The sequence below is a fragment of the Heterocephalus glaber genome, unplaced genomic scaffold, assembly GCF_053883595.1.
Source record: "Heterocephalus glaber isolate CG9 unplaced genomic scaffold, H.glaber_assembly_v1.0 deba00001610, whole genome shotgun sequence".
NCBI classification, from domain to species: domain Eukaryota; kingdom Metazoa; phylum Chordata; class Mammalia; order Rodentia; family Bathyergidae; genus Heterocephalus; species Heterocephalus glaber.
The window spans coordinates 20163996-20187257 of NW_028258381.1; the positions used below are offsets into that span (position 1 = coordinate 20163996).

The 23262-nt window shown below is 38.9% G+C and overlaps 1 pseudogene; it reads right to left on the bottom strand.

Annotated features, from left to right (window-relative positions):
• Positions 1 to 3306: 3306 nt before the first annotated feature.
• Positions 3307 to 4060, bottom strand: LOC110348139 (glyceraldehyde-3-phosphate dehydrogenase pseudogene; annotated as a pseudogene).
• Between the last annotated feature and the right edge of the window lie 19202 nt (positions 4061 to 23262).

Below are 23262 nucleotides of genomic sequence, written 5' to 3' on the forward strand. Positions count from 1 at the left end.
AGTCTCTCTCCTATCTGCCAGGGAGAATCTCAAGCTCTAGATTAGGTTCCACAGCCTCAGCTAGACATATCTCCGGGGAACAAGCAGGAGGATGTTGACGTCAATAAAAGCTTGTGGGGGCGACGGAAGCAGGGTTGAAGAGGGAGGCACTGAGAGTCAAGATGGCATGACTAGTGCTACCATTTCAACGGCGAACTCCTCAACCAGTGTCCAGTTATATTTCACTGCTGTAGACACAAGAACATTTTACTGAGTATAGATTAATAGTCAGCATGTGTTTCTCTCTTTCTCCCCCTCTCTTCCAATAAACCTTTCCTCCTCTCCTATTCAGCTCTTAAACTGCTGTTAACGTATGAAAATAGCATGCAAAGAATGGAATGGGCTGACTGCCATGGAGATAAAAATGGGCTGTTCATTCTAATTTATTTCATGGCATCACGCCCTCTCACTGCCTCTGTTTTCTTTCCTAGGCAGCTTGATTGCCTCTCAGAGATCTGCCTTGCCTGGCTCTCAGCCTTGTATCTGAGCCACAGGTGAGGTTAAATAGGTAGCCAGGTTTGGGAGGTTGAACACAAATCTGAGCAAAGTCACTTGCCTGGGTCTATCTGGACATAGGAAAATGAGGCTTCTTGTTCTTGCTCCTCTTTAAAAAAAAAAACAACTTGTAGCAGATTTTCAGCTCCATGATCTCTAATGCTCATTTTGGTGTAAAGCTGCAGGTTCTAAAAATGAATGATGTTTTCAAATAATGTATACTCATTTTGCGTAAAGCATGTTCTACAACTTCTGTTCCAACTGTCTCATGGCAATGGTCCTGAAGCATTAGGACATGATTTGAAAGAAAATGTAAAACATTTGAATGAAAGGCATGACTCAAATGAGAAATGATGTGTTCAGTATGGTCGTTGCCTTAGCACTCTATCTTTGTTCGTGTTAGGTGAGCCTATGACCACGTGTCATTTTTTGAAGCTGCTTCCCTCAAATAGCCCTGAGAGTTGTCCCCATCACTAGGTTACACTACCATAACAGGACATCAACAATGAAAGGAGCCAAAGGAAACTGGGCTAGGTAGGGATCATGCTTATCAAAACACTGGAAACCTCAAATGCTAACACAAGGTGAAGTCCCTGATTTGAGATTGGCACCAAAATGGCTGCGTTCCCTTCTTTCCACTTATTCCTTGTAAAGCTACTAACTGTAGCTCCTTGTCCGACTCATAGCCTTCATGGTGTCTCCTGCCTCCCCAGAGTGTCCCTTCACACCCCTGCATGAACAGTCTAACTGCATCCAACAGGGCTTCTGATCTCCTAGGTCCCTCTGTGACACCCTTTGGGACCTGGCACCTTTGGGAAAGGTTGCTTGCTCTGTTCTCACTATGTGTTTACATTGCCAACCATCAACTGTTCACACCTCTACTTAATGAGCCTCTCAGTGACCATTTCCAACATGGATAATGTAGTCTGACTTATAAGAGGTACTTAAAAGACATTTGTTCCATCAATGGATAAAGAATGGTTGGAAAGTAAGACATCCTTATAACTCCCAAACAAGTGGCATTTTTCTTTTCCCCAAAAATGTTCCAAACATACAAGAGATGGAAAATTGATTTCCCATTTTGCACTGATTGCTGTTCTCTGATTTTATATATTGCCAGTACAGTCAACAATATTCTGCACACAATAGGAAGATAAGAATGGTATAAATTATAAAGATACTTTAAAGATAATTTATCTTTCATATGCCTAATAAAGTGTTTAAAAGCTATTTTGACTTCCAACTAAGTGTAGGGAGACTGTAGTAGAAAACATGACATTTAGTATAGATGAAATTTCTCTTTCCTGCTTTGCTGTCAACTTGCTGTATGGTTGTGATCAAGCCATTTCTGCCCTTTCAGCCTTGATTTGTTAATCTCTAAAGGTTTATTTTGGCCCAAATTGAGTAGAATCATATGAACCTTCTGATGCTTTCAGTTCTGTGATGTATTGTTTCCAAAGATAGACTGATACCACCTCCCATCCATGTAAATCACACCACTCCTCCACTAAGAGTGTTAGCTGTCTTTGAATCTGGTTGGCAAGACATCTTTTCAGACCTCTGAGAGATTTAACATGGTGCTTACAGACTTTTATGGCTAGGCAAAAGGCTGGCTAGAAATGTTAAAAACGCTGTCACATATTAGCAGTATTACCAATTTATAAAGAAGTACGACTCAGAGAGAATTATAGATGTGGTTTGGGAGTATGAATTGACCCCAGTAAGATTCATGGGAAATCTACAAAGCTTTAAAATAACTGTATTAGCAAAACACCCACAAAATTTCCAAGTGACAAGAGTCTCTGGATGCCCAGCATTACTGATTGGCAAGAAGCAGACTGAGAAGGCTACTGAGGTTTTAACTTGAGCCAAGAATATGAGAGCAGACAACTACGCATTAGTGAGCCACACTCCAAATGCATTTCCTGCCCTCCTTGGAGGCAATCGTGACAAGTGCCTTACTTTTTCAGCAGGAGACCTGATTCTGGTCATTCTGTTCTCACCTCGCCATTGATATTGGGCGAATTTGTGTGGATTGGATGTCTGATAATTTGGGTTGTTGTCGTTCTTGTTCTCATTTCCAAGCCTCCAGAGGAAGAAGAACCATACCTGGATAACTTCTTCCACAGCCAGCTACATCCAGACTTGTTTCAAATTCTGGATTTGGAACCTGAGCCCACTGTACTGTTTGGATGAGACTGAAGATCTTTCAAGTGGGATGGGTAAAATTTGCACATGGGAGGCACATAAATTATTATGGCTGAAGAACAGAGTCTAGTAGAGGTTTCCAAAGATGGCCACAAATAACTCTTCCCATGTTCTCTATCTGTAAGCATATGCAATTCTTCTTACTGTGTAAGAATTGGACTATCCTCTCTTTGAAACTTGCCTGGCCTTTCATTTGCTCTGACCAACTGAGTGCAGTGGAGATAACATAATACTCATTATGAGCTTAGCTGTAAAACTTTTGGTAGCATAAGCATTCACTCTCTTGAACCCCTATGTAAGAATTCAGCTACGTTGATGGAGACAGAGAACCCACTAACCACCAGCTATTCCGACTTCTGCATATGAGCTCCCCAGCCTGTGAATGAAGTCATTGCGGATCTCCTAGCCCCAGCCACGTGACCTGGTCCTACGGCAAAATTTCTAGTGACCCACAACCTTGTGAGAAAAATTTAAGCCATTATTTTGGGGGGTAGTTTGTTACCCAGCAATAATTCACTGATACAACCTGGTTCTCAATGTATCCAGGAGGCCATGTAGGAGGCACTATGATGCCTGCTTGACCACCTTCTAGATATCATATTTGTCAGCTTTCTGCAGATGGCAATCAGATCCGTTAGGAGTGGACACACAAAAGGCCATGCCAGTCAGTGTCCCATTCAACTCAGGGGTGACCTTGCCATGGTCTCGGCAGCACCACTGCATGTGAGCATGATGTTCTGAGAAGCCCCACAGCCATCATGCTGTAGTTTCCCAGAGAGGTCATCCATGTTCTTTTGTGTGACCATAATGGCATGTACTATGGTCTCAAATCCCTCCATGATGCCAAAGTTATCATGAGTGACCTTGGCCAGGTTGGCTGAGTAGCTAGAGGTACAGGAAGTATGGCTGATTATCCTGAAGAATCATGGTGCTTCTCATGGTTCATGTCCACAACAAACACAAGGACCTCAGCAGATAGGGCAGAGATGAGCACCCTCTGGGCTTCACCATTCAAGTGAAGAAGAGGCCATTTGGCCTTCTTCATGGGAATAAGGACATCAGTGGACTCCACATGTTCAGCCACAGCATCACCTACTTTATGGTGGTATGTTGCCCCTGAAGGATTGAAATGGAGATGGGTTTTCCTATTTTCAGCCTTGACTGTGCCATTGAATTTGAGATGGGTGAAATTATACTGAAACATATAGAACATGTGGTTGAGGTCAAGAAAGAGGTCATTGATGAGGACAATATCTACATTGCTAAAGTTGAAAGCAACCCTTGTGACCAGGCACCCACTATGGCCAAATCTTTTCATCTGACCTTCATCATCATATATCAAGGACACACTGGCACTAAAGGAGAAGATGCATCTATCTGCCAAACAGAGAGCTAAAGATGTATTTTTTTAAATTATTATTTGGTGCTCTTTCCCTCTATTCAGAAGTGTGACTATAGTCTCAGTCAACTTTTAGCACATCCAAACTCTTGACAAAGTTTCTAATTGAGCTCTTGCTCCTGAGACCTATTTGAGAAATAGCTCCACTTCTGGGTTTCCATAGAGACCACTTCCCACCTAGCAGCTGAAAGTAACCTCTGTCAATCATGGCTGGGGGTAGTTACCAAGCTGTCATGGGCAATTTTCCTGCTCATTTGCTAGAAGCAACATTCCAGAAAGAAAATAAGGGGATAGCATGGAGAGAACACACTTTCACTGTGAGACTGCAATTTTAGGAAAACCTCTACTATAGGCTACAAGATCCTGGTCCCAGGAGACTATGGCAAACCTATAATCTTAGTAGCAGAATGAGTAGGGAAAATAGTTCAGACTGAATAACAGTTCCATCTCTCACAGTAGCTATGAGAACTTGGACATGGCAGATCAGCAACCAGAGCATCAATTCCTTTCTGCTGCAGATCATGGTTTTTGCTCAGTTCACTCAAAAGATTTTTGTAGTGATCAAAGGAGATAATTGGGTTAAAGATGTGAAGCCTCGATTGTATTTCTGACCTTTGAGTTGCCACATTTCAGAGGCTGCTGAATTATAGCGTCCAATGTCATTTTGGCTCCTGCAAATGAAACCTAAGTGTGTATCAAAACCGAACTCATTAATATTATGTGTTAGATTTAAGAGCAGCTGGGGAAAAACGAGAGAGAAATTGATGGTGTTTTCCAAGTCAGATTTCTAGATACCCACATGGAGTCTATTAATTGTATGAACATCTGTTAAAGGAATGAAATTGCTTTTTTTTAAAAAAAAGTGGTTTCTCTACACATTGAGAAATTACTATAATATTTTAAACTGTGAAAAGGACAGATACAATTTATATATAGTTTCTGAAAACACAGCAGTACATATATTTTAAATGCAGCTAGAACTTGGCAGGTAAGAGAAACAATCTTACAACCAAATAAGGCCTATTTTGAAAGGGAGCTTTGTACTTCTAATGGCTTTTGATTCTCAAACTGTCTGAGATGAATGAATAAGGGCAACTGGATATTGAACATTGGCAGCTGATATTTCATTCAGTAATCTCACTCCAGCCCCAATTCTTTTTCCATTGCCAAGGAAATGAGATTTCTTGGTGTTTTACTTAACACTGAGTCCAAAGTAGGTTCATTGAATCAGCAAAAAATAGCTAAATAATAATTAGTTTTGTCTACATCATGTAAATTAAATAATTCAATGACATCTAATTGAACAAGCATTTAAGTGACTATTTTATACCTGGTAATGAGTGGGTGCTGGGGAAACAAATAAACAAAGTCAATCATGAATTTGCCCTCAAGAACCTGACAGCTCAGTAAATAATTATAATTGGTGAATAGTGCCTCCAAAAAGTTGTAGAAGTAGGCAAAAATTAGGTAGCATTTAACGTAAGCCTTTTATCTTTAATATTAACCTCTTTTTTGGTCCAGAAGTATTAACCCAAGAACAGCAAGTGGAGTTTAAGAGCATTTTTTCAAGGAAACTCAAAGCCTTTCTATTTTAATTTTAACAATGACCAAGGAATACCTTAAACAAAGATATCAATGTTTTTGTGACCATTGTTCCATTAAAAATTTTACTATAGGGCATGGAACCTGGATCCAGCCTCTTCAGTAATTATAATTTAATGTTATCCATGCAATATTAAAACCACATACAGGAAGTAGAAATAATCTAATGGAGGAAGTGATTGATTTCCAGGTTAGGTAAGGAAGAATGCCTGATGAACAAATCTCAAGTTTGGTTTAAAGGATCCTACAGAATATAGCAGTTTTACAAGGTCAGGAGAAACAGCCACACAAGACCAAGGAAGTTGCTTATACAAAGACATGGTAGGCTTGTGTGGTAAGTCATATTTGGGCTACTATATCAAGCTTCATATTCCTGGTGAACATGTAAGACAGGGAACAGTGAAGGCCCAGCCCAAAGAGACAGTGAAAACCAAATGATGGAAGCTCTCTTTCACTTGTCATTTAAACTGGTATTAGTATGTCACACTTAGCAGTACATACTTTATTCTGTAGACCCACAGCATCTAACATGCATGATTTTAGCTATCTATGGCTATTTAAATTTAAATATTAAAATTTTTGAAAATTAATTCAGTTTCTGATTCTCACCAGTGAGTTCAGTTGTGATGTCCTCAGTGACCGCATATAGCTGGTGGTTGCTGTACTGAGTGGCTTCACATTCCCAATCTTGTCTCCTGCACAGCCCTGCCATAGATGTTTGGTAAACTTCAAAATGTCAAAAGTGGAAAAATGCTATGTGACTCTTTGCATGTTAGAAAAACCAGATTTGGTAGTAAGGTAATATTGGAAGAAATAAGAAAAATTAGCAGGGTAATCTACACAAGATTACAGAAAACTATAATGGCAGTGATGGGACAGAGAGGTAGGATTTGAGACAGCGAGACTTGAAGAAAACCAAGTTTTATCACTGTTGATTGGTTGCATGACTACACTGATTAGGGAAGTCAATATCGTCACGGTCACTAAATAAATGTGTGTGTGTGTGTGTGTGTGTGTGTGTGTGTGAGAGAGAGAGAGAGAGAGAGAGAGAAGGCTCAGTTCATTTTGTTTGTAGATGGCAAGAGTAATAGGGAGCATCTTAATTAGGGTGTCAAGAATCAACAAATCAGGTTTCTGGACTCCATGGAGACCACTCCATTGACAGCCTGAAATTTGCATTTTGAGTTAATATCTTTGACAGTCCTGGAACCACAGGCATATTTTATGGTCACAACAAAGTACTAAAGTACATAAACCTCTAGGAGATGAAAAGGCAGGTTAAAAACAATAAAGGGCTCATGGAAATCTTACCAGAAGCTGCGGGTTAAATTTTCCAATGTTCTGGTCTCTTAGTATTATCTCTGCTAATGGAAATGACTTTGGCCTGACGTCTTCTGTTGGTCCCTTTGGTTAAGCAGATAATCAAAGCCTATTAAGTGGTTGGCATAATTGGTCAAAGAAATATTAGCGGTTTCTCTCAATCTCACTATTTGTAGACAAATGGCAGCCAAGTCATTTTGTTGTAAATTACAATTCAGCGGAAAGGGAACCTGGGTAAGGGACTAAGTGAAGAAGAAGAAGAAAAAGAAGAAGAAAGAGGAGAAGGAGAAGAAGGCAGAGGGAAAGTGTAGAGGAGGAGAGGGGAGAAGAAGAGAACAGACAGAGAGGGAGAGGGGAAGGGAAGAGGGAGAAAGAAGAGGAAAGAGGGCAGGCATGATATTTTGCTCACTGGAAAAATTGTAAGGTTGGGACATCAATTCTTTTAAGGAACTACTTTTTCCTTTCAACATTTCACTTCTCCACTGCTATAAATGATGATAATGGCTCGAATTCAGTGAGCACATATTGTGTGCCAGCCTTGTGTTAAATACTTCTGACCATGATCTCTACGAGTTAACTGGTCATGAATGGTTAAGTCAGGTCTCAAACAGATGTGTCTGACTTCAAAACTGCATTTGTACTGTCTGCACATTGCCTCTTCTCTGGAGAATGCCTTGGGGGCCCTTGCAGCCTCCATTGAGGACACGCTAGCAGACCCTTGCATTTGGCTGTCTTTTCCATTGCTATACGAATGGTTCTTTTTTTAGTGTATGCAATGAGAAAAGAAAAAACATTGCCTGCGGGAATGGAAGGAAACGATGGTCATTCAGATTCTGTGACTGAGCTCCCGAGATTTTCCCTTTCTTCCTCAGAAATCAAGTGGATTCACTGGAACAAGACTAACCTAGGAAAGTGGTAATGAATGAACCAGGACACGTGGACCTAGAATGAGGCTTGGGCTTCAAGGTGGGAAGATGCCGTATTTCTCAACCACCCCAGTGCTCAGGACATCAAATCATTCAAAACAATTGTCCCAAGAGATAAAAACTGTCCACTAGAGAGATTATAAATATCTTCTCAACCTCTGAAAAACTTGCAAACTCACTAAGCGTTAACAATATAACAAGCGTTAACAATATAACATCCTGGACTTTCCAAAGCAGCTAGGGTTTTGTTGTTGTTGTTTTGTTTTGTTTGCTACAAATGCAATTTGGCAATGTTTGAAAAGTATTAAACATCGTTTTTCCTTCATTCTTTTTTTTTTTTTTTTTCTACTAGGGATTGAACTCAGGACCTTACGTTTACAAGGCAGGTGCGGTGCCACTGAGCTAAATCCCCAACCCAGTTTTTCCTTCATTCTTAATTATACCTTAATAAACATATCTTAAAGATTTATTAAGATCACTGGGCTTTAGAGTCAGGCTCCCTGGGTTTAAATACCATTCCACACTTACTAACTATGTGATTTTGGGACGTTTGCTTTACTTCTCCGTGTCTCCATATTCTAATTTTTAAAATGAGGTGATGATCATGCCTACTTCATGAAAGTTAACTGAGTTAAAATACATAACATACTCAGTGTATAGTGGGAATGTCAGCATTATTTTATCAATAGTTATCATTGGTGCTAGCACTCATATTGTGACCAAAGACAAAAAATCTGGGTTTCAATCAAAGTTGAGTTTCACATTAGCTATGTGGCATTCATATCAATCCTTGCTGAAGCTCAAATTTTTCCATTTATAAAACAAATACAATAATGCCTATTTTGTTCTATTTATGGAGAGTCCTGATTATGTATTACACCTATCCAAACCCTTACCCCTTTCTCCAAGATTTTGCTTTCCATGGCTTTAGTTATCAGCAGTCAACAGTGGTCTGAAAATATTAAAGGGAAAGTTTCAGAAATAAACAATTCAGCAGCTTTACGTTGCATATCTTTATGACTAGTGTGATGAAATACTAAACTGTTCTACTCCATCTGCCTAGGAAAGGAAATATACCTCTGTCTAGCGTATCCTTTCTGTATGTGCTACCAGCAAGTTAGGCTGTCAGACTGAATTATCAGATAGACTGCTGCAGTATTTCACTGGTTCTATATAGGGTTTAACAGCACCTGCAATTTCAGGTGTTTATTGAGAGTTTTTGTAACATATCCCCTTCAGCTAAAGGAAGATAGTGTATATTCAATATAAACAGAATATATATATAATATAATTTAATATATAGCTGGCTACTTGCAAAGATTATTACCTGTGTAGACCATATATAACAGATACAGTGTGTATATATACAATATGTACACACATAGTATAAGCGAAATGCACAAATTATATATGTACATAGTATAAGCTAAATAGGTAATATTTGCTTCTAAATTTAAAATCAGAAATACATATCATAAATCTGAGAAGCTTATATAGAAAGAACAATTGGGAGGTCACTAATTTTCTCGTCTCTTATTTGTATTCTGTAGTGTCTTCTAATGAACATATGAAGTACCATAATTCTGTGCTAAAAATGCTTCTTTAATACACTGTGTAAGAAATGGAAACATTGCTTGACTTAACACTGTACTAAATATTCCCAAATGTCCAATCTAGAAATCACATAATTCAGGCCCAGCCTGGCCAACTTAACCATTTAGTGAGACCCTGCTTCAGGAAGAGAGAAAGAAAGAAAGGGGGGGAGAAGGAAGGAAGGAAGGAAAGAAGGAAAGAAGGAAAGAAAGAAAGAAAGAAAGAAAGAAAGAAAGAAAGAAAGAAAGAAAGAAAGAAAGAAAGAAAGAAAGAAAGAAAGAAAGAAAGAAAAGAAAGAAAGGCAAAAGAGCTGGGGATTTAGCTCAGCTGGAAGGCCCTGGGTTCCATCCCCAGTACTGAAAAAAAAAGTCCTAATTCAGCCCATTTGAGGCCACAACAGGCAGCATGAAGACTTTTCCTTTTGAAGTGTTACTGATAAAAAAACAGCAGCTGAGCAATCACTGTCTCAAGGTATTTTCAGTTTAAAAAGAGCTATTTCATAGGAGATTCATGTGTGTTCCAGGGTATCTTGTTGGCTTGTGTGTTTGGGGAAGTTTCCCTAATATCTTTTCTCTTCCAGTCACAAGGGCTGCACTCTGGTCCTCCCAGAGGACAAGGTTTTTTGGGTCCTTACCTGATTTCACACAGTGTATGCCATTGCCCCTTGAGAAAACATTGACCCAAGAAACGTTTCCAGCCATGCCCAGGGATGTCAGCTCAATTTTACCTTCCCAGGTGGGCAAGCAGGGCCTGTCCTGGTCAGCGGGCTTGGTGGTTGCCCAGTCTCCACTGAGTCCAGTGGTAATGAAATGGCAGTCACCGCAGAGCATCCAGTCTCAGCGCCCTGTCGGTTCAGTTCTAAGTCACCGGTTCAGCTGAGATACAGACTATCCCTCTGAATAAGATAGTTCCATCCTCAGATGAAAACTATTGACTTCCAATCTACTACTCAAATGATACCATCATTTGGCCCCATTAGGTAATTTATACCAATTTTGACTTTTGGTTTTGGGCCTGAGACTCTGGCCATACCGTAAAATGTTGTCTAAGTAGTTTAAAAAAATAAAAAGAAGGAATTGCTGTAAGCCAGGCATTCAGGATTCTACAATTACCTGAATTATTTTGTCTCTGTAATGGCTTCGCTCTTGTCAAGCATTTTTAATGGGACTTAATATCTGATTTTTGCAGGAAATCATTAACACTCAATTGGGATTGCTGCTTCTAGTCTGGAGAAATCACCCCTGATCACTGAGAATTAACATTATCACATTCTTATAAGACGTCCTATATCAATCTTTGGCTCTTAAAAGTGTCATTTTCTCAAATTTTACATCATGCGGTAAATAAAAGACAAATTTCCTAAATATACAGTTGAGCCCTTCCCAATCAATAAGAAAAGAAATCAATCACCAAACTCAATTCAATAAGGGCAGAAATCTTGTCTGTCTTGTGCTCAATTAAAAAAAAACTAGAGTAAAGTAAGTAACTTGATTAAGCCAAATATATATAAATATGCCAAATGTCACTAGCAAATTAATAAAGATACAATACAATAAAATAAATAAAATACAACTTTTACACTAGTAAAAGTGCAAAAGAGTTGATAATACCCTGTATGAATAGAGTTATACAGAAGACATTGATTACTGACCGCCATACAAATACATGAGTGTAAGGAGCATCATTTCAGGAATATTTGCAATAGTGAAATCTAAGAGAACACCCAACTTAGTGTTTTAATAACTGTAGACAATATTTGTTGAATACTTACCTGTTGCATGTCTTTTCAGTCTGAATTTCACAGGCAGTATTTCATTAACCATTCAATAAATTTAGGAAATTGATTCTATTAATATTTCTTGGTCTCAGATGAAGATGTATTCAAAAGTAGAAGATGAAATAGGAAAAGTTTAGGACTTTATTTTCTCTCTCTTTCTCTCTCTCTCTCTCTCTCTCGGCAACATGCTATTCTAGGTGCTCCACCATTTTTACACATTAAATTTATTTTAAGATAGGCCCGTTATCATGGTCTTCCTTAACAGCGGAGGAACTTGTCACTTGAAATAGCTTATGAATTTGCTCATGATCTCACAGATGGGAAGTGATAGAGGAGTACTAGTAATCACAATGTCATATGCTTTCCTAGCTACAGAAGAAATACCTAAGGTAAGATCCCCTTTGACTTAATTAAATGTTCCAAATCTCAAGTCATTTATCTGTAAAATGGTTATGAGACTGCTAACTTACAGAATTCTGTCAGCTAATTCATCTGTATCAACTAACATTTTCCTGGAGATCCTAGCCAATGCACTAAAACAGGAAAACATATATGGACCCCAAGGAAAGGAATAAAACTGCCTTTATTCAGAGATGGCATGATTTTCTGTGTCAAAAATACAAAAGAATACACACACACACACACACACCTCCTGGAACTAGCAAGGCTATAGCACACAAGGTTAATACACAAAAGTCTGAATTTTCTATTTTCCAGCATGAACAGCTGGAATTTGAAGTTTTAAAAAGTACCAATTTCACACACTGAATCAGCCTCGTTCAGGCAGGCAGGTCTGCGGATGCCATAGCAAGGCCGCGAGTCCCGCGGAACACGCTGAATCATCCCGCGGAACACGCTGAATCACCCCGCGCTCCGGCAGCAATCCACTGGACCCCCCCCGCCCCCACCCCGCTCCTCTGTACAGCCACCTGGTTCCACACTACAAAGACGCAGAGGACACCGGACCACCAGACCACTGTACTGGATAAGTTGGAGTCATCTTCACCTCTCATCAGGACTGGGACTATCTTCAGGGGAAGGGCAGCTGGAACCTGCAATACAACTCTGCACAGTTCAACCCTACAGGAGGACAGGGAGCTCAACTTGGGACTTGCAGCCAGAAATCTCCCTGAATCTCACGGGTCTGCGACTAGTTTTCTGAAACTCATTGACTTATATCTGCACACTGCTACCCATGTTGTCTATTGTGACAGCAGAGACACACCCTGAAGGAGGCCCTTCATCTTCATTATTATTTTTTATTCCCAAAATTAGTATTATTAGTTTGTTTTTTCCCTTTTCTTTTCTTTTGCTCCTCTTATCTTTAATTTTTTTTCCTACTCTTTGCAAATATTTGTTTTTCTCTTCTTTTTTTCTCTTTTCTTTTTTCTTTCTTTTCTCTTTCCTTTCTCTCTCTTACACTCACTCTCTTGCTCTCCCACATTGTTCATCATCCCTTTTTGTCCCTGTTTTGGTCCTCATTTGGAGTTCTTCTTTATTTTCCTATTATTCTCTTTTTCCTTCTCACCTGTGTCCTCTGGCCACACTGCTAACCTTCCCCTATCCTTCTTCCCATCTGTCCCTCCCTCCCCAACACATTCTAACTCCCCATCCCAAAGGGTAAAGTTGTTGTATTGTAGAGTTTATTCACTATATGTTGGGTTGGTCCTCTATCTTGATTTAATTCACACAGCTAAAGGTGATAGATTAATAACTACCACAATATGTCATTTTCAAGGATGTACTTGATGCAGTGGTGTTGCTGATTGTATCACTTGGGCTAAGGTGTTGTTATTGAACTAGTCGATGAACCTTCCTAGTATAAGGAAAATGAGATAGCCTTAGAGTCATTAGAGACTCAAAACTTAAAGACCAGCTACATCTGGAAGACACCTCTGAGAAGCAAGCATTCCATAAGGGCTCTAATTACAAGCAACAAAGATGCCTACAATAAGCAATTTCAAACTATCAACCCAGGAGTTAAATCAAGGACAGTACCAAAAACAAAAATGAGGAGACATTTAAGCAAGGCACAAATTCAGACTTCCACCCCAAGGGTAAATCCTGGGGGAAATGAGGTGGAAAAGTCCCATAACCAACCACCCGGATATCCTGAACTGATAGCACAGGAAGTAACAAAACAGATGAATGAGGCTCTAGAAAAATTCAAAGCAGACATAATCTCCCAGATATCTACAGAGATGGTGAGCAGAGTGAAAGACATGATTAGAGGATCTAAAACAGAAACAGATAAAAAAATTAGATGAGCTCAGAAACATGCTGGAAGCCATGAATATCCAGCATAAGAAAGAAATGGAAACCATGATTGCCCAACATAAGAAAGAAATGAAATCCATGAAACAGATTCAAACAGATATTCAGAAGATCAAAAACTCCATTGAAAGTATCCACAGCAGATTAAGGGAATCTGAAGATGGAATATCAGATATAGAAGACAGGATCACAGTTAAGGACCATGAAAACAAAGATTTCTTAAAGATAGTAAGGGACCATGAAAAATCAATCCAACAGCTGCTAGACGTAAGACTGATAGGAGTCCATGAAAAAACAGGAGAAAGCACATTGACATAAAAAAACTGTTCACAGAAGTAATAGTGGAAAACTTCCCAGACAGAGGTAGAGAAATGGACATACAGATAAGTGAGGCATATAGAACTCCAACTAGCCATGATCAAAAAAAAATCAACATCTAGACATATAATAGTCAAGATCCCAGAAAGCCAACAGAAAAACAAAATCCTACAAGCAGTTAAAGAAAAGAAACAAATCACCTACAAAGGAAAGCCCATCAGAATCACAGCAGACTTCTCAACACAAATCCTCAAGTCAAGGAGAGCCTGGAGTGAAGTATTTCAAGCCCTGAAAGAAAATAACTTCCAACCTAGACTGTTGTATCCTGCAAAATTGTCTTTCAAAATTGATGGGGAAATTAGATACCTCCACGACAAAGAACACCTGAGAAATTTCATGAACACCAAACCAGCACTACAAGCAATTCTAAACAATATCCTAGAAAAAAGCAATGAAGGTCACAACTCCATGAGGCCCAACAGAGGGAAGCCACCAGGCAAGGTAAGACACTAAAGGGAAAGGGAGAAAAAATAAGAAATAAAAGAGCCAACAAAAGTAAAACATCATGACAAGAATAAATCAATATCTATCAATTATAACCTTCAATGTTAATGGCCTCAATTCACCAATCAAAAGAAATAGACTGGCAGAATGGATTAAAAAGGAAAATACAACAATATGCTGTATACAAGAAACACACCTAACTCAAAAAGAAACTCACAGACTGAAAGTAAAAGGATAGAAAACAGTCCTGCATGCTACAGGAACCCAGAAGAAAGCAGGAGTAGCAATCTTATTTGCAGACAAATTAGGTTTCAAACCAAAACTAATTAAGAGAGACAAAGATGGTCACTACATCCTTGTGAAGGGACCAATCCAAGAGGAAGAGATGACAATCCTAAATATATATGCACCAAATATGAATGCCCCGAACTATACAAAACAAATATTAAGAGACAAGAAAAACCAAATAAACACTAACACAGTTGTAGTGGGGGACCTCAATAGCTCACTATCACAAATAGACAGAACATCTAGACAAAAAGTTAACAAGGAAATTCTAGAACTGAACCAAGTTATTGAATGAATGGACTTAATAGATGTTTACAGAGTGTTCCACCCCACAAAATCAGAATACACATTCTTTTCGGCTGCACATGAGTCATTCTCCAGAATAGACCACATGCTAGCTCATAGAACATGTCTAAGAAAATGTAAAAGAATTGAAGTTGCCATCTGTATATTATCAGACCATAGTACAAAAAAATTGGAGGTCAATAACATAAGAAACTGCAAAACCCCAACAAACACATGGAAACTGAATAACATCCTCTTGAACAACCAATGGGTCACAGAAGTAATTAAAGAATAAATTAAACAGTTTCTACAAGTAAATGAAAATGCCAGCACAACATACAGGAATCTGTGGGACACAATGAAAGCAGTTCTATGTGGGAAATTCATAGCAGTGAATGCCCATAGTAGGAAAATGCACATAAATAAACTAATGCAGAACCTCAAGCTCCTAGAAAAAGAAGAGCATCACAAACCCAAAGCTCATACAAGAGAGGAAATTATAAAGATCAGGGCAGAAATCAATGCAATGGAGACTAAGAGAACAATACAAAAAAACAATGGATCAAAGAGTTGATTTTTTGAAAGAATAAATAAAATTGATAAACCTTTAGCCAACCTTATCAAAAATAGGAAAGAAAAGGCACAAATATATGCAATTAAGAATGAAAAAGGTGAAATTACAACAAATCCAACAGAAATCCAAAGGATCATCAATACCTACTTCGAGAACCTCTACTCCAATAAAATGGAAAACACAGAAGAAATGGGCAGATTCCTAGATACATATGAATTGCCAAAGTTAAATGAAGAAGATATAGAAATTCTAAACACCCCAATAACAATGAGTGAAATTGAAAATGTAATAAAATATTTACCAACAAAGAAAAGCCCAGGTCTGGATGGCTTCACTGCTGAATTCTACAAGACATTTAAAGAAGAACTATTGCCATTACTCTTTAAACTCATCAAGGAAATTGAAAGGGAAGCAAGACTTCCAAACTCATTCCTGGAAGCAAGTGTGACTTTGATTCCAAAACCAGGGAAAGACCCAACCCAAAAAGAGAACTACAGGCCAATCTCCCTAATGAACATAGATGCAAAAATCCTCAACAAAATACTGGCAAACAGAATACAGAGGGTCATCAAGAAGATCATACACCCTGACCAAGTCAGATTAATCCCAGGGATGCAAGGATGGTTCAACATTCGTAAATCAATAAATGTAATACACCATATTAACAGAGTCAAGGACAAAAACCATATGATCATCTCAATAGATGCAGAAAAAGCATTTGACAAAATCCAGCACCCATTCATGATAAAAACCCTACAGAAAATTGGAATAGAAGGTCTTTATCTTAACCTGATTAAGGCTATCTATGAAAAACCAACAGCCAACATCATACTAAATGGTCAAAAACTGAAAACTTTCACGCTAAAAACAGGAACAAGACAAGAACGCCCACTATCACCACTCCTGTTCAATATAGTTCTGGATACATTAGCCACAGCAATTAGAAAAGACAAAGAAATAAAAGGAATGAAGATAGGAAAAGAAGAAGCTAAACTGTCATTATTTGCTGATGATATGATACTTTACATAGAAGACCCAAAAAACTCCACTAAAAGACTTCTAGATTTAATTGACAGATTCAGTAGAGTAGGTGGATATAAGGTCAACACTCAAAAAACAATAGTCTTCTTGTACACAAATAACAGACTCACTGAGAGAAAAATTAGGGAAACAATAACTTTTACAATAGCAACTAAAAAATGAAATATCTAGGAATCAATCTAACAAAGGAAGCAAAAGACCTCTACACTGAAAACCACAGCACTCTGAAAAAAGAGATCAAAAAGGATACAAGAAAATGGAAAGACTACCCTTGCTCCTGGGTAGGAAGAACCAATATAGTGCAAATGGCCATACTTCCAAAACTACTATATAGATTCAATGCAATGCCAATTGAAATTCCAACAATATACTTCACAGAACTAGAGAAAACAATCCAAAAATTTATTTGGAACCAGAAGAGACCTAGACTAGCTAAAGCAATTCTAAGCAGCAGAGACATGCCTGGGGGTATCACAATCCCCAACTTGAAACTATACTACAAAGCTACTGTGATAAAATCAGCATGGTACTGGCAAAGGAACAGACCCGAGGATCAGTGGAATAGATTAGAAGATGCAGAAACAACTCCAGACATGCTCAGCCACCTCATCTTTGACAAAGGAGCCAACCACCGTCATTGGAGGAAAGATAGCCTATTTAATAAATGGTGTTGGAAAAACTGGAATTCAACCTGCCAGAGATTAAAACTAGACCCATACCTATCACCATGCACTAAACTAAGATAGCAGTGGATTAAAGATCTAAATATTAAGACAGAAACACTAAACTTGCTTGAAGATAAGTTAGGGAGAACTCTTGAAGACATTGGCATAGGAAAAGACTTCATGAACAAAACCGCAGCAGCATAGGAACTAGCAGAAAGAATCAACAACTGGGATCTCATCTTATTAAAAAGCTTCTGCACTGCCAAAGAAATCACCAACAGAGCTAACAGACAACCTACAATGTGGGAAAAAAATTTTAGCAGCTGCACCTCAGACAAAGGACTACTATCTAGAATATATAAAGAATTGAAAAAAATCAGACCCTCCAAATTCAAAGACCCAATTCAAAAATGGGCATCTGAAAGGAACAGACATTTCTCAGACAAAGAAGTAAAGGCAGCAAACAAATATATGAAAAAATGTTCAACATCACTCGTCATTTGAGAGTTGCAGATGAAAACAACACTGAGATTCCACCTCACTGCAGAAAGAATGGTTGCTATCAAGAAATCAACTAATAACAAATGCCGGTGGGGTTGTGGGGAGAAAGGAACCCTTCTCCATTGCTGGTGGGAGTGCAGACTAGTGCAATCACTGTGGAAGTCAGTATGGAGATACCTCAAAGAACTAGGACTGGAAGTCCCATTTGACCCAGCTATTCCCCTGCTGGGTATCTTTCCAAAGGATTAAAAGAATCATACCACTGTGATATATGTGCACACATGTTCATAGTGGCACAGTTTATAATAGCTAAAGCTTGGAAGCAGCCCAAGTGCCCATCAACTGGAAAGTGGATAAAGAAGATGTGGGTTTTTTATAAAATGGAGTACTACTCAGCCATAAAGAACAAAAAACTAGAGTCATTTATAGCTAAATGGATGCATATCGAGGCCATACTCTTAAGTGAAATAAATAGGACACACATGTGTAAATACCAAATAGTTTCTCTTGTGCGAGAAACTGAAAGTGTAAATAAGGATGTAAATGATTAAAATGAATAATTGATAATTTGAAATAAGAAAAATGATCCAAAGATGAAGGAGTGAAAGGAGGGGAAGGGGAAAGAAAAAATTATGAGAAAAGAAAAAAAATGTAAATGATGTCTGTGTAAATAAGGAAGGGTGGATGGGGTGAAGGAAGCACAGGTAATGGGGGAAAAATAAGAACCAAAGTACATCATGTACAGGTACAAACACCCGATGATAAATGTAAACAAATTGTATACCTAAAATGTACCAATAAAAGAAAAAAAAAAGTACCAGTTACAACAATTCCCATTCTCAAAATTTAAATACTTAGGTATAATACCAGGCATAAATCCTACGTGGACATGTCCTTTAGTAGGTGAGTGGATGAACAAACCATGAACACCCATACTGCAAGATACTTTTCAGTAATAAAGAGAAATGAGCCACCAATCCATGAAAATAAATGAATGAATATTAAGTGCATATGGCTAAGTGAAAGAAACTAGACTGTTAGAGCTATATGATGTATGATTCCAGTTATTTGACATTTTGGAAAAGACAAAACTACAGAGAAGATAAACAGATCAGTAATTGGCAGGGCAGGAGTTCTAGGGTAGAGAGGAAGGTTAAATCGATGACACACACAGGATTATTTTTAGGGTGGTAGAACTATTCCATATGACACTGCAATATAGATGCAAGACGGCATTCATCAGAAACCCATAGAACTTTAGAGGATAAAGAATGAACCTTAATATATGCACGCACACACACAAATGAGCTGGCACATCACTAAAATGGTGTATGACAGTGCACACCTGCAATCTCAGCTACTCTGGAGGTTGAGACAAGAGGATCACGAGTTTGAGGCCAGCCTAGGCAGTTTAGCAAGATGGGTGGGAACTGTAGTAGAGCATGTGTGTGAGGCCCTGGGTTCATTCCCCTGTATAACAAAAAGTTAAAAAAACATTGAAGAGTTGGAAGAATCCTAGGATGGAGGACACAGTATGGAAAACCCATGCACAGGAATGAAAACCTCACTGAAGGCTGGGGGAGAGGGGCCTCTCACTAAACAACCTTGGAAAGAAGTGGGGTCTGCAAAGCTAAAGGCACAAGAAATGGTACACAGGCACCCTACTCTAGTCAGCGCTGTTGTATACCACAGGGGTACAGGACCCTAATTCTGGCACTGCCATTCACTAATTCTCAAACTATGCAAGAAAATAGATGCATGGTAGAAGTTAGATTTCTGCTCCCTGTAGTGGAAATATGCAGATCAACAGGATAGAAGGCCAGTGATATCGATATGATAATGACTGAGAGTCAGAGAAACCAGTAAGCAGCCCAGTAGAATGAGCATAAATACCATCCATCCAGATTTGGAGTTTTAATACACTTTTCCAATGAAAAGAGTCAGATTTCTTGAAGAAATGGTCGATTCTAGGACTGCAACAGAAAATACAGAGGAGCCAGAAGCATTATGTAGTGCTAGAAAGTAAGGAAGTGCTCTTCCTGGCAGACAAAAAATAACAACAAAACACACATACACACACACACACACACACACACACACAATGGATGTTTGTCAAAAGACAGAAACTAATTGAACATGCTCCAGATGGCTGAAGGTGGAACAATTTACACAATAAAATAAATAACAGTATTTAATTATAACTCAAAACCTAAAATATCTTACATATATATATAATATCCATAAGCCCTTGCTAATATAAATAATTGAATAACCAAATAAATGAGAGAATGTAGATAACTCTGATGCAGAAAAATTCCAGATAATTTATGTATAGAGTCAGCCTACCCTCAGGAGGTGGAGAATAAGTCCCCATTCCGTGTCTGGGCTGCACGCAGTGATTTCCTTACAAAGACAACAGTACACCAAGAGAGGAGTAAAGGAGCTTTATAGAGGTGAAACCCAAGAAACTCGGCCTCAGCCCGGTGATCAAAGTCAACCTGAATGATCATTAGTCATGTTGATAGCAAGCATCCCTGATATGATGTGATAAAAATAGCACTTCACCACTGTGATCTTCTTCTCAAAAACCCAACACCTCAGTACAGTCAGGAGAAGATAAGACAAAATTCCAGTAGAGGAACATCCTCCTGTATATGTGACCTTCTCCTGAACACTATCAAAGTCACCAAAGGCAAGTCTGAGAAACTCGCATAACCAAGAGAAACCCACAGAGATGTGACAACTAAATGCAAGGTAGCATCTTGGGTCAGATCCTAGAACGCCAGGACATTAGGTAAGAACTATGAAAATACAAGCAAAGTATGTATGGTTTTTAGTTAATGAGAATGGATCAATATTGTTGAATTAATTATACAACGTTTACCACTATAACTTGAAGTGTTGATATAAGGAGAAATGATGAGGTTTATAGTAATTCTCTATACTATCTTCTCAGTTTTTCTGAAGTATAAAATTTCTAAAGTATTTTTTAAAACTCCATTTATATGAAAGTATTGTGCTGCTTCAACTCCCACATGATCAGTGAGAAATACAGCCACCTCCAGCCTCCCGCAAAATGTCCTGGGGATTCTCAAGAGACACCCATCATGTCATTTGGTCCACCATAAGGGCCTCTACCTTAGCTTCTGCAGTTGCCTGCAGCAATGTACAATATCTTACTGAGATCTTTTTCCCAAAAAGCAACACTTCCACCCATGTTTGCTAAGGGCTCCAGAGGAGCCACCTTGGCAGCAACACACACTTATTGTCCTACCAAAGCTACACGAGCAGGGATCCGTACAGGTCTGCACTGCAAATAGTTGGCCTTGTGTCTTGAGTAGGAACCAGCGAGACTGGCCTGGACTCCAGCGTTAGAGACCTTTGGGTGTTCAGAAGAAGCTTCAGCCTTGAGCACAAATTGTCACTCTTTATTCTTTCCTGTGCATAAATTATTTCTCCAGAAACACCTTCATCTCTCTTGTGGATGGATCCACCAAATTTGGCCTCAGAGTGGGGCAGCTGGAGTTCTGTACAGCAGAGTTCCTGTAGTGAACTTGGTTTAGGATGAGGACCTCGGGTTTAGAAATTTTGAAGGGAATGTGTGATTTGACCAATATTGAAATTCTTAGCAAAATTCTAGTGTGTTATACAGGCTCGGAAGTCTCTGAATTGCACTGGTCTCTGACCTACATTTATGTTTACTGTTGCCACGAGTTCTTCACAATAGTGTGGGAATGAGAATAATGAGTGTCTAAAGACTAGAATTAGAAGGTTTTTAGAGAGGAGGGAATCTATGCTTAAGAAATGAACTTTGTGAACTAGAGAATTTGTAGATGGCACTCACTACAAAGCAGATAAACTCTTCTATAGCAGAATGAATAGACATTAGATGGAGAACAGAAAAGAGAAGATAGAGAGAGAAGAGACGCAATCTGGTTTACTGGAGGTCAAGTTGACCAAAATAATAAAGACACTGAATATCCAATTTAAAATTGCTTGCATTTCAATAGCCAGGAAAGGGAGCTCTAGATACAGAAGTCTCTTTGTAAGTGGAAAGAATTTGACTCAAATCAGGGGGAGAGTGATTTCCTGCCTGAATGCTAGAAAGCAACATCACAGAAAGTATCACTGTGAGAGTAAATGCCAAAGTTTGGACCCAAAGATAGAAAAGGAATGGAAGCCCATCTAAAAACATTCAGAAATCCTTGGGAGAGACAGCAGACTATTCTATTTGTAGAATAGATTCCAAACCAATTTCAAACCTAGAGTCTAAGCATAAAGATAATTCTAGCCAAGCTACAAGAGCAGCCTTAGAGATTGAGTGGACTGAAGTTCCGAGAATATAAATCAATTGCTTCTGCTCTCCCGGCTGCATCATGCTGGAGCTGAGACCAGCATTTGTGCCTCTGACTCACCTCTAAGTCAGAAGTATCCAATTCCTCTTGACCTTTCAGTGAAGTGAGCTATCGCTTTTCCTGCTCCAAACGGTGTAAGGTCAGCTCTGGTCAAGCTCACTACCAGGAAAGGCCATTAACAAACTCAACTTGAAGTGCTCACAAGTGTGTGGAGAGAGAAAGAGAGAGAGAGAGAGAGAGAGAGAGAGAGAGAGAGAGAGAGAGAGAGCAGCCATTGTCACAATTAATAGCAGTGATCAGTGCTGCTCTATGTGCGGTTCCGGTGGATGTTTTCAGACCTCCCAAGTGAACAGATAAACCTATTTTATGGAAGAAACATGCTCTTTATTTTCCAAGAGGAGAACTGTCTGTGAAAGTGACCACTTGCAAAACTCCAAGATTAGCTTTTGCCTTGACTAAAAGTCTAATAAACCTGTTCTCTCTGGCTCCCTCTTATTGAATCCTTTGTGCCTGTCAGGTATTAGATACTCTTTTATCAGGAAATAAGAACGGGCATGCAGAGTCCTGGAAAGTCATCCAGACTGAGGCACATGTCTACAGTTGATGTCTTAATGTCACTCTTGCTTTGCTACGTCCTACTTTTCCTGGATTTCTTTGATCCTGACCTGTGGTTCAATTCAGGGTTATTTCTTCCTGTCCCCTGCCTGGGCAAGTCCATCTCAGCATCTATTGCTCTCTCTGTTGTCAGATTTTTGATTGGAGTTTGGCTGTGTTGCCTGACTGTGACTCTTGGGTAACAAGGTACACCTCCCACCTTATTGATTTTTTGGAAATGAATTTGTTGTTTTTTTGGTTTCCATCTGGATTCTAGCATTATTATACTTTACCAGTAGTCAAATAAGAATAATTACACTATCAAGCATTTATTGACCACACACTATTTACCATAAAAAGCACACAATTCAACTGTCTGAACACAGATAGGTTTGATTACTATATAGAACCATGGGTTGGATTCAGGGATTTTTTTTTTCCTAGAGGACTAACTACTCTGATTTCATAGAATAAGAAGGAGAACATGGAGGAGGAAGAAGAGGA